This window comes from Lutjanus erythropterus, chromosome 23 (genome assembly GCF_056507025.1).
Source record: "Lutjanus erythropterus isolate fLutEry1 chromosome 23, fLutEry1.hap2, whole genome shotgun sequence".
Classification (NCBI taxonomy): domain Eukaryota; kingdom Metazoa; phylum Chordata; class Actinopteri; order Lutjaniformes; family Lutjanidae; genus Lutjanus; species Lutjanus erythropterus.
In genome coordinates this window covers 8,882,811-8,895,101 of record NC_139339.1, presented here as the reverse complement: position 1 = coordinate 8,895,101, position 12,291 = coordinate 8,882,811, and the positions used below count along the sequence as shown (strand labels likewise).

General features: G+C 40.8%; 1 long non-coding RNA gene across 1 annotated transcript in view; it reads left to right on the top strand.

Annotated features, from left to right (window-relative positions):
* Positions 1-4,349: 4,349 nt before the first annotated feature.
* Positions 4,350-12,291, top strand: part of LOC146305594 (uncharacterized) — a 217,652-nt gene continuing 209,710 nt past the window's right edge. Inside the window, exons 1-3 of the long non-coding RNA XR_014769133.1 lie at positions 4,350-4,571; positions 4,754-4,866; positions 5,006-5,041. This is a non-coding gene — a long non-coding RNA (uncharacterized LOC146305594). The remainder of the gene's footprint in view (positions 4,572-4,753; positions 4,867-5,005; positions 5,042-12,291) is intronic.

Sequence of the window (12,291 nt, the reverse complement as noted above, 5' to 3'; positions counted from 1 at the left end):
GAAATCATGACTTGGTTAATACATACTACTTGCTTTTCTATTAGAAAGTAAGTAGTACCTACATGAAACTGGTCACAAAAAGGTCATGATTTTTGAATTTTCAAATGTACTTTTTTGGCACTGAGCACCAAACGCCATTTAGTCCCATTATACTGGAAAAAGACATCTCTACAGCAGATATCTCCAAAACTCACACTGTAATGGGTGTGGTACAAACCCAGTGGCAGCACACAGTACAACATGGACAGTTGGTAATGACCTTTATTTTCACCGCAGGCAGACACTGTAAACAGCAGGCAGGCAATAAGATAGTTCAGTTCATAAACAGAGCCTCTGACTTGCTGTGGCGGGGATCAGACCTGGCACCTCAGGTTGAGCGAGCCGAACCAGGGAGCAGGTGAATTCAGATCGTACGAGGCACAGACTCGTACTCACGGTGCAGTTGGCAAACAGGTGACAGTACTGTGAAGGGGCAGGCAAGTCGTCGGGGTCAAGAGCCAGGATAGGTATGCAGTCCGAGTGAACAAACCAGCAGGGAGCAGACGGAAGACGAGTTGGCACCAGGTGAGGAATCGTGAGTCTTGAGCGCTCACAAGATGGCGGAAGCACCAGCGGTGAGGTATGTAGATTTTCTCCACAGGGAAACACAGTCACTCACTCTGTAACGCAGTGGTGCCCAACCCTGGTCCTTAGGGACCCCTGTCCTGCATGTTTTAGATGTGTCCCTGCTCCAACACACCTGATTCAAATGATCAGCTCATCATCAAGCCTCTGCAGAAGCCTGACAACAGCCTGATCATTTGAATCAGGTGTGTTGGAGCAGGGAAACATCTAAAACATGCAGGACAGGGGTCCCTGAGGACCAGGGTTGGGCACCACTGCTGTAACGTCACGAACTGCAAACATTCCTCAGCCACAGGAAAAAGCAGACAGAAACCAGAGATGCTGAAGAAACAGGGAAATCAGTCCAGAGAAGGATGAAGAGTCTTACATGGAAAAAGCAAAGAACTGGAGAGTCTTATATACTGGGCTGATTGCTGATGCGCTGCATCTGTGAGACCAGGTGAGTGGAGTGGAGTGATCAGGTGGGAGTGGCTGGCAGGTGGAGTGAGGCAGAGGCGAGGTGAGTGGAAAACTACTGGGAGAGCAGAGGAGCTGAATGCAGATGGATAAACATCACTACAGGCCAGGGAAGAGTATGTATTTTTGATTTTTGGCGTTTATCCTCCACATTCAATATCTTGCACCGATTCTATCTGTTTTTTATCTTCACAATTCATTTTGTATGTCTTCTACACTCCTTACCGACTCTATCAAGTCTGTATGGATGCTGCTCACAGTAGCTGAAGTCAGCGTGGATGACCCAGTTTAAATGCAACAAACATTTCCTTATAAACTACTCAAACCACTCCTGCAGCAAATGCTCACATTAGAAACATCTAAAACGTACATATGAGTGAACAACAGGACTTTTAAGAGCAGACATTATGACATGTTAGAGTCTGAAAAGTGCAGGTGCTGCTAATAACCATAATGATGATAATATTCATGTCTTAGCATGACGGTAAGCCTGTGTGCACAATCACAGGACCCCGAAACCTCTAACAGCTAAATGGAATTCAGCCAATCTTTTTTTTATTTACACCTGCGCTTTCCCTACTGTGACATGTCAAAATGTGAAAAATGCCTACTGCATGAATTTTCACCTCAGCTGAACCTCCAAAACCAAAAGAGTCTCACTTTTTACGAGGAGACTTCAATTTTTCAAACCGGTATGAACAACTTTAACACACATGGCTGTACAGAGAGACAGAGAGAAGCTGAGAAAACAGTCCACGGCTGTATAAAATCACATAAATTAGCATGATGCAACAATGCAGACATCAAAACATCCCACAGCAGTGACCTCAGCTCATACCTGACACAAACTATTATGCATAAACATGACAACAGGGAATAGTTCAATTAATACTGACAACAAAATCGTGCATAAAATGGTTTGCTTCTGCTTTTTGTTTCAGGAAACCAAATATTCCATCTGACCTGTAGCAGGAAAAATATACCTTTCTCACTGCAGGCATTTCAACATGTCACTGACAGATGTAATTAAGACTGCTTAACATTTAGGTGCTAACAAGGCAGCTGCTAACATTGTTTGTATTTTTAGTTACACCTGTGTGAGTTGATTAATGCGTTGAATTATCAAAGTTTTTCCGTCTCTCGTCATGGTTTGTTTTTATGAATATGATTACAGAAAAGCTGGTATGGTAAAATGACTGTTGGCTACAGTCCCTGAATGTAATACAGTATGATTTCTCTGTTGGAGAGAGTATTCAGATCCTTATGTAAAGGAGTAGTGTGTAGGATTTAGTGGCTTTTAGTTGTGAGCTTGCAGACTTTAAATACCACATTTTACCCCTCCCCTTCCAAGCATGTAGGAGGACCTACACTGGCTGTGAAACTCCCGAAAAGTCTGAAAAAGCCCTGTAGAGCCAGTGTTCTGGGCAAACATGGAGATGCAAAGTGGCAAACTTCATGGACGAGGACATGTACCCTCTTTTCTGAAAAATAAAGTATAGACTTATAAAAACAGAACTCTTTTCAATCATCATGTTTGACCCACTAGAAGTGTGTGGCGGTTGCTATACCTGCAGAGACCCTGTTCTCTACCGATATTTCCTTATTTCTCATTATTTTGTTGTGACACTTTACTGACCCAAAAAGCTTGGACAAATCTTACCAATTCTATCTTCAACTGTAAAACAACTAAAGCCACAAAATAAATGGGGTGGCATTAAAAAAGTACAAGTCTGTCTCAACTGCTGCTCAAATTAAGAAATCGAAATGACAGATGAATAAAAAAAAGTGTTTAGAAATGATACTAACTTAAAAATATGGATTGCCAGTAGAATTTTGTCTTTTGTTTGTTGCTTATTAAAATGCTAATTTTCAATCAGTGTGAACTTAATGCAGATTATATAACTATAAGCCTCTTTTCTTGGTTGTTGCCGTTTTCCAGTTCTTCTGAGGGTAATAAGCAGGCTACAACTTCCCTCTCTTTCTCTTTTTTTTCTTCTTCTCTTAATCAACACTAATACAAAAACAGAACAACACACCTGAATTCACTCTCCTGGGGTTCACAGCAGCATACTTCTCACTCTACTTTTGTACGTGGCACACTGCGGCTTCACTCACACCCGTTCCTCCTACAAAACGGCAAGTAAGAACTAATTAACTTATAGTCAAGGGGACATGAAGAAGCAACTTAAATACTACACATGAAAATGCATTATTAAAATAATAGTCAAGTGCTGTAAATCAGTCATTCCCAAAGACTCACAGGAGATTTTATTTGGGTCCCTGAATAAATAAAAGACTATGGAGGAAATTCTGCAAATTTAAGATTTATATCTGCAGTACACATTTTATAAAGCATTTAAAATGTGTATGTTGATTCACTGATAGATGCACTTATACTATATTGTTTTCCTAATATGCCTAAATTAATTTCTCATTTCTAAAGTTTTCACGTATTTGTTTTCAATAAAGTGTCAAGATAATATAGGGTGATGTGGAAATGGCAGTAAAAACGGTCAAGAACGTTTTATTGATGAGGCTCATTATGACTTGGGTCAGGATGGTTTGTCATTTTTAAAAAGTGGGCGTCCAACAAAAAAACAAAAAAAAGTTTGGGAAACACTGCTGTAAATGATAATGAAATAATGATGTACTTTATTTAGCAGAACTGCATAAGTAAGCAGCAGAATTATTCCTCCTGAAATATGTCATGTACATACTAAACTGCATAGCTTAATTAGAAACACAAATTAGTATAATAACTTAAATAATAAAAAAAAAACCAAAATCTAATGTGTGCAGTCATTATAGTTACGAAACATAACCTTAAAATGATAAATTCTGTTACTTAGAACTCTACTGCATTATTAACTTTTTTTTTAGAAAGTTAATAATGCTTGTAAATAAGAAACAGAAATATCAGTAAAGTAAAAGCACCAGAAATGTATATTTAAACTGAAGAAATTACCTTTATGGTTTAGGCTTTAATTGAGTTGCCATTTAGAGTTTTCAGTGTGCAGCAGTAATAAATAATGATGCTGGATGATACTTTTGATATCAATATTAAGATTGTTTAACTTTTCATAATGAGCCCAGTGGCCTTCAGAGTCTCACTGAAGGACAATTTGACTGTTAATTTTTTTTTTTGTTTGTTTGTTTGGTTTTGTGGGAGAACCTCCCGGTGTGAGCTGCTGCTCCTCTCGCCGGCCATCCAGCGGCTGGACGGAGCAGTGCAGCTCCTGAGCGCAGCATCCCTGCTGCCGTCTCCTCTCTCCTCTCCTCTCCCTCTCTCTCTCTCTCTCTCTCTCTCCAACCGTCGCCGGGAGCAGAGAGAGTGTGTGTATGTGAGTGAGTGTGTGTGTGCGCGCGCGCGCTGGTATAATCTGACAGCACGCTGGGGCTGCGTTTCCTAAGAAAAGCTCCGCTCTCTCTCAGTTTTCTGCCCGTCTTATTGCCGCTCTCATTGTCTTTGTCGACAGTGATAAAGAGAGCAGGTACCATCTGTCCATTCCGCCAATTTATCACGAGTTAGCTTCTTTTTTTTTGTTTGCTGCTCTTCACAGATGTTATGTCAACACTTTTTGGGTGGTGTTGGTGGTGGAGGTGGTAGAGGTGGTGGAGGGAGGGGGACTCCCGGTTCTAATGGAATTTGTTGTGGCTGTTTCTTCTCTTTCAGTTCAACCAGGGGCCTGTTTTTGGAATAAGAAAAGCATTGCTGTTTTCTGACTTTGAGAGAAGAAAGAAGGGACTCCTCTGGAATTTCCTAAGGAATTTAATCGGACAGCCCCGGTGAGTGGACATTTTTTGACATCTGAAAGCTTCATGATTCAGAAAGCATGCAGATATTTATTATTCTGAGTTCATTTTTTTACGGAAAAAATAAGCGAATCCTTCATTTTTTCCCCCCATTCTTCTATTTTAATTACAGTTACCGGGGCTTTGCATTCTCCCGCCGGGGTTTATAGTAAGTGTATAGACTTTTTTTTCCCGTGCATTTTCTGTGGTGTGAATTGCAGTTGAAATCCGCTCTCTGTGTTTTTATGTGTGGATTTAAGTGCTGGCTTGCTGTCTACTCCAAGTTCTGTGTCGTGCCGCGATGTGAGTAGGTGCCCAGGGCGCATATTTTTGCATATCTTGGAGCTGCGTTATGGATAATGTAGCGCACAACGTGCGCCGGTCTGCTGCTCGCCGTTACACTCAAGATGGTGGCGAGATATTTACAGATTTTTATTTTATCGGCATCATTTATAACACAGAGTCGTCTTTGCCCCCCCACCCCCCTTCTAAACGGTGGTCTGCCTGTCCCTCTCTGAAATACAGAGGACTCACAAGCACGCATGCTTCAGTTTCGTGGGATATTCTGTTTGTTAGTTGTTGGAAAGTTTGGTTAAATGCTTGCTCCTGAAAACTGTTCGTTTTTGAATATGTGTGCGCGCGTGCGTGTGTCCGTGCGTGCCCAGGGGCTCCTGACTCAGGTGATGCACATGGTGGGTGGGCTGTGACTCACCTAGTTTACCCATTTTGCTGCTGTTATCTGACAGGCTTTGATGTCAGATTTGACTGGTGATTGACAGTGGATCATGCGCAGTGGTGTGTCAGCACAGCCCCCACCCCACCCCCCTCCATCACTGCCAGCCAGCTATATTTGGAAGTTACCAAATTCCATGATTTATACAAGCCTCTCTGTGTGTTAAAGAGTATTTGTCAGACTACTACTGACAAGTGATTCATATATATAGCCAATTACCCGTGATTTGCAGTCATACTTTGCAGCCCCAAGAGGGGGGAAAAAAAAAAAGTGGAGAGCCTGTAAAAGGCAAGATAATGAACTGAAAAGTTTGTGTGCCTCGGCATTTTGTAGCCAAGCCAAGCCGAGGAGAAGCAATCGCAAATGAGGGCAAGGACAGCTCACGCCAGCCGGAGAGATGTGTCTTCCCTGGCTAGTGTGGAGTGACAGAGGGCTAAGTGAGCATGACCATTGAGGAGAGGTAATAGCATTACGGTCTGCCAGTCATGAGGCAGTGCAAGAGATAGGCTACTGTTGCATTTCAAAAGGAACTAAATGGGAATCAGACAAGGACAGGGGAGTATGACACGAGGGCACGAGGAATTTAACACCCAAGAACACCCACACATGGCTCAATACAGCTAGTTTTCTGTTATGATAATTATGCTGTCTTAATTGTAAGCTGTTTTGTGCTGTGCCATCAGGGTTATTTAGATGGGGGGGTATTCTTTTTGGTCTGTAATTAAAGTTGGATTTAGCATTGCTTCACTAGTGTCGCCCAAAGGTTTGAGATTTGCTCATCTATCTATCTATCTATCTATCTATCTATCTATCTATCTATCTATCTATCTATCTATCTATTACTTTGTTTCTATTCAAAGTACCCAGAACTTTTAATCCCAGGAACTACTTTTCAAGGAACTAAAAGGTTCCTTCAGTGTGCTGTTTAACTTTATAACAATTATAGCTGTGTTTCCACCAAACTTTCCTCAAGTATCAGTTACCTTAGGAGGAACAGTGAGGAGTATCTAAATAAAGTTCTGGGGACATTGGACAGACAGCAAAGTCCAGGCCTTATTGAGCATATATGCTGTGGACAAGATCCAGCAGGAATTACTGGCTGTCAGTGTTTTATATGGCATCATACACTGCATTTCCTCTGAAAGTACCAGGAACTTTTAGTCCCAGGAACTACTTTTCAAGGAGCTAAAAGGTGCCTTCATGTTTACACATCATTTTTGTGTACAATTATCAAATAGCTAAAGCCACATTTCCACCTCAGGAACCTTCCATAGGGACCAGGAACCCTTGGAGGAACCCATTTTCACTGCAGGGATGATTATCTAAATTAAGTTCTGGGAACAATATTTCAACCGGGCAAAGGTACCTACTCGGGGAATAGTTCTTTCTAGTATTATCAGTTCTGGCTGGGGGGAGTTTTAGAATCAAGGTAATGACAGATGGACCAACAACAAACTCAAGGTCTTATTGAGCATTTATGCCGAGGACAAAATCCAGTGGGCATTGCTGGCTGCTGAAGCTTTATATGGCATCGTATGCTGTGTTTCCACTCCAAGTACCACTTTTAGCCCCAAGAAATACTTTCCAAGGAACTAAACAGTTACGCCAGTGTGTCGTCTGTGTTTTCACTGCAATTAGCCTGCTGATGTATGAAAAAGTGACAGCTGTGTTTACATGTCATTTTTGCATGCAACTATGCAACAGCTATAACGCTATAATACCAATTTAGTGCGGTGCAAACACACTAATTTACACAAAAGGTTCCTAGTCCCTGAGGAAAGTTCCTCCTTAACTGTCTGACTGTCTATGTTTACGCTGTGTTTCCACCCAAAGTACACAGAACTTTTAGTCCCAGGAACTATTTTTCAAGGAACTAAAAGTTTCCATCAGTGGGTTGTCTGAATCTTCGCCGCATCCTAAAGACCTGAAAATTAGGCTGTTTACATGTCAGTTTTGTGTTCGACTATACAACAACTGTGACGCGACGGTAGCCAACAATTCACACTGGATTTTGTCCTCAGCACTGATGCACTGAGTTCCTCCAAAGGTTCCTAATCCCTGGGAAACGTTCTTGCTGTGGAAACATGGCCTATCTATCTATCTATCTATCTATCTATCTATCTATCTATCTATCTATCTATCCTTTAAATTGCAAGGCACTAAGGAATATAGGAGCATTGTGGCTGATTGTGTACCTATAAACAATGAATTTATAAATACAGTAGTGTTGGCAGCAATGTAAAAATAAACAAATCCAACAGGAACACCAACAGGAGACAAATACACATCCCCTGCCTCCTCTTTCAAAGTATTATTGCTTGCACAATAAATTACAACATGACGAAATGTTAAAATATAGCTGTCCTTTAGGCTAGTTATCCTCATGTGTAAAGACAATTTTTGAGCTGTAAAGTGGATTTGAATCATTTGCTGTCAGGCAGTTTAATGTCTTGCAAAGCTTTCAAGGATCAGTCCCAGGTAAGAATGTCCCTCGCTGGCCTTTTTTTTTTTTTTTTTTTTTTACCCAGCAGCGCTCCCATTTTATAAACTAGCAACATTCTCCAATTTTCCTTCGTCTTCCCTTTTGAGTGATACTCCCAAAACTACTCGCCAGGCCCACATCAATCATTGCTGGATGAGATTTGAGCGAGGGCTAGAGGTAGTAAGCAGGGATGACGGGTCCGCTTGCTCACAGTTGCACAAGCTCGTCCACGGTGACCCCGAGAGTCACGGCCAAGCAGTGCCAGTTAGTGAGATAGCTGCCGTGTTTTTGCAAGTCTTTTTCTCCCATTAATTATGCCTTAACATAGGTTTGCTCCAGTCTGACCGTGTTGACAACACACCCACTTTTCTTCTGCCTGCTGCACCTCCCTGGAGAGAAACAGGAGTAAGCTGTAATTATGGTTTATAAACTTCATCCAGGTGACATAATCGGGGCATGGCTGAGATGGCGAGGGGCTGTCGTAACATCTGCTAATAAATTTATAGCTGTTTTTTCTCCTTTGCGTTGCAGATTTCCTAGAAAATCTTACTGTATATATACATGTTTGCATACAGTTAATCCTTGTTGGAACTACAGTCTCTATAATGATTTAGAGGGAATGCAGGGGGTGCACAGTGTTACAAGAGAGCAAATATTGCCTGATTCTGAAAGCAGTACAAATATAGAAGAGAAGCGGCTATATTATCCCTCTGTTTTTACTGCGAGGAACACCTTGATTGTGGTCCAAGGCTCGGCAAGCCGAGTAGCCGGCTCCCAGGGGCCATTTTATAATGAGGATGCGCTGTCAGATAATTAGATACACCTGACGCAGGCGTTTTCAGGAAATTTTGATTCATCCCAAAATAAAATGTCTGTGCCTGCCAACATGAAAGCGGAAAAAAAAAAACATCCCGCTGTCACATTGCCTCTCCTCTCATGGTGGCAATGTTTTATTTATTTATCCACATCTTAATGCTCTTGGATGAGGCGGGCTTCATTTTGAGCGAGCTGATGCATTAGCTGCCAAAGTTTCTCATCTCTTTTCTCATCCCATGAAGCCAAGGCTCCCTTGGCTGCATGGCACCAGATACCATCTGATTTGGATTCTAAGGCAGTGGTATGACAATACTAAACACTCCTCGGAGGGCTACGGAAACATGCGCGTCATGTAACCAGTCACGTGTCTCTGCAAAATGTGAACAGCGCAGGTGTTTATTCATCTTGAAACAATGTGTGTGTTTTCCTTTTGCACTTCCTTGACAGTGTTTCAGTACAGAAACTAAATGTTTGGAGATTTAAAATTAGATGGATGCACATGCAACTAATCAGCCATTTCATGCACATAACTATATGCAGCAAGAGATGAATGATTAATTGAATCCACTCTGACGCCCACACATACGCGTGCAGACACATATTTATACACAGGGCCGTGCACACAAACACAATCTCTTAAATATAATGTCTTTTTCTTAGCTCTTGATTAGAAAATGCTACGTGAGACGAAACCCTCTTACCTGGGCTGTTTATTTATCAGGCTCGTGGCTCCACTCATAAATCAGACACTCATTAAGTTGTTAAACAACAACTTTTGCCTTCTGCAGGAGACATCAATGCTATTAAGCCTGATGTATGTGATACAGTAGGAAGGTGAGCCGTTGCAGGCTGGGCACGCTCATGTTATCCAATTAAGAGAGGGTTTGTTTTTCTCTTTTTTTTACTCTGGACACATTTTATTTGGAAAGTTCAACGCTAATACTTAAGTTAGCATCTATCTGTCTTATCACATAAATGTATGCAGGCTGATATTGTAATAGGTTGAAAAAAATGTGTTTTGCATGGCATGTACTGGAATACTTTGTCAATTTTTGTGTCTGTTTTTGCCAGAAAAAAGAAAATCTGCTATTGTTGTAGACAGACCATGCAGTTTTCAAAGATGCTTCTTGAGCTGCGCATGTCAGAAATGTCTTTGCTAGTTTTTCTAGCTTTTTTCTGTAGTAATTTAAAGCGAGACATGTAATTTTTGCTAAGCTGTGGCAGCTATGGGATGATGGTAAATGTGATAATATAGTGTCACATTAAGACAAATACGAGATAACTGTCTGGCTAAATTGGCCAAACAATTAATGTAAAACATCTGTATACTTGAAAATCAGTGCTTGGAGTCTAAGTTACATTATTGAATTATATTATTTCCAGTAACCATAATTTTGTATGTTTTCATAGTATCACTGTGATAGTACTCTGAAGGTTCTGTGCACTTTTGTGTTGCAGAAAGAAATAAAAGTTTGTGTGTTTACAAGGAACCAAAAGAACAAAATATAAGAAGACAATAGTGTTTCAGTTGTGTTCCTCATTTGCCCCAAATAAAAACGTGGTGGTTACTTTGTTTACAACATGTCAGAAGTACCAGACAGTGGAACGTGGCACCTAACTTAGTTCCTGTTGCACCAGTTTCATTTTGTGTTCTTTCTTTGTGTTCTCTAGAAACAGGAACCGGTCGTTAAGGGGAGAAATAGGAACCGATCTTTCCCTTTCACGTGCACAAAGCACATTTTTTGTTCTTTGCCGTGGAGACCCCTGATCTCTGTATGCTAAGCCTAAAGACAGGTCTTTGTATTTCTCCATTATTGATACAGATTTCCATCAAACGGTATAAAAAAAAATCCCCAAGCTTGAGAGAGAGGAGGGCATCAGCGCTGGCCTTCATCAGTGCTTTTTGCTATCGGCTAAGCGGGAGTTTCCATTTGAAAAACCTGGAAAAAAAATTGCAGACGACTTTTAAGTCAGTGAACTGACTCAGTATTGTTACACAGCAATATCTAACTAAAGACAGCTAACATCTGCTAACATTAGCCACCTTAAGCTGTATTTTTATAAATAAATCTTTTAAGTTTTAAGAGAAAGAGGGATTTATTTCTTATGTCAAAAGCTACATAGCTGTGCTTTACAGTGAATAAATGTGAGGTGCAGTGTGGATCTCAACCAAATAATTGTTGGCTCAGGTTTACAACAAATCTATTCATTTTCTTTTATGTTCTCATTTATGAATATATATTTAGATACCAGGATCAAAATACAGACTGCAGCGATTGCAAGAATAAGAGAGATCAGAATCCACATGAAACACATATATGGTAGAGCTTGACCTCAGCCGCTGTATTACTGTACAGTACATGTCTGGCAGCAAATATGATGTCAGTTTCATCATATCATTTGATCTGGAACATATTGTCTTCTTGTGAACAGTCAACAAAAGGTTTCCTGGCTTTTCTTGCTTCACTGGTGATGCAGAAAAAGAAATTCACCTGTGAGCAAGTGTCAAAATATTTCTCGATTGGCAGCTGTGTGGGTTAAATTGCCAGTTTCTAAGTGCAGTTTTCAAAGCACTGCTGTGGGACAAATGCAATAATATGTGACCTATACAAATTAAATCCTGCGATATTTGAATATGTTGCTATGACAGTTGAATGAATCACCGGAGCTCGGTCTACTGTGCAGTGGTCTTTGCTCAGTGTACTGTACATTAGCATGGATGGTAGTTGTTGTATCTAGGACATATTGTTCATGCTTTTATTCTTGTTTGGCTGTCTGTACCCACAATCCATGACAAAGTGACCAAACATATGGCTGTGCTTGATAGTGCTCCATTATTTCCCGTTACCGGACTTCTCTGTCACGGTGGCAGGACTTGTAACCCGGGCTCAACGATGCATGATTTGAAATTCATCTCTGCAGTGAAGACTGTGGCGAATGTTTCCCCTCTCTGCTCGACTCACTGTATCGTTATTGCCTAAAGTAAACCTGTGTCCATATTGTGCAGCTGAACTTTGAAAAACAAAAACAAACAAAACAAAAACAAAAACCCAACAACGCTGCTTTCTCTCCGCTCTAACATGACAAGAACTCACAAAACTGATGGATGCTGACAAAAGGCGAAGACAGGAGGAGAATGTTATGGATGTGCTGCCCTGAGTCAGAATCCCCTGCCTGAACTAATAACTATATACACTGCACTGGATACACTGTCATGAAAATCAGCACTGTCGAATGCAGCACCGTCCACAGTTTTAAAATATTTATAAAGTTGAATTAAAAGATATGTGACACATTCAGAGAAATATTAATTAGCAAGAAAAGTGGGTCACACTTTATTTTACTGTAGACATAACAAGCTGTACTTTGTATCAAAATAGAAAAACAC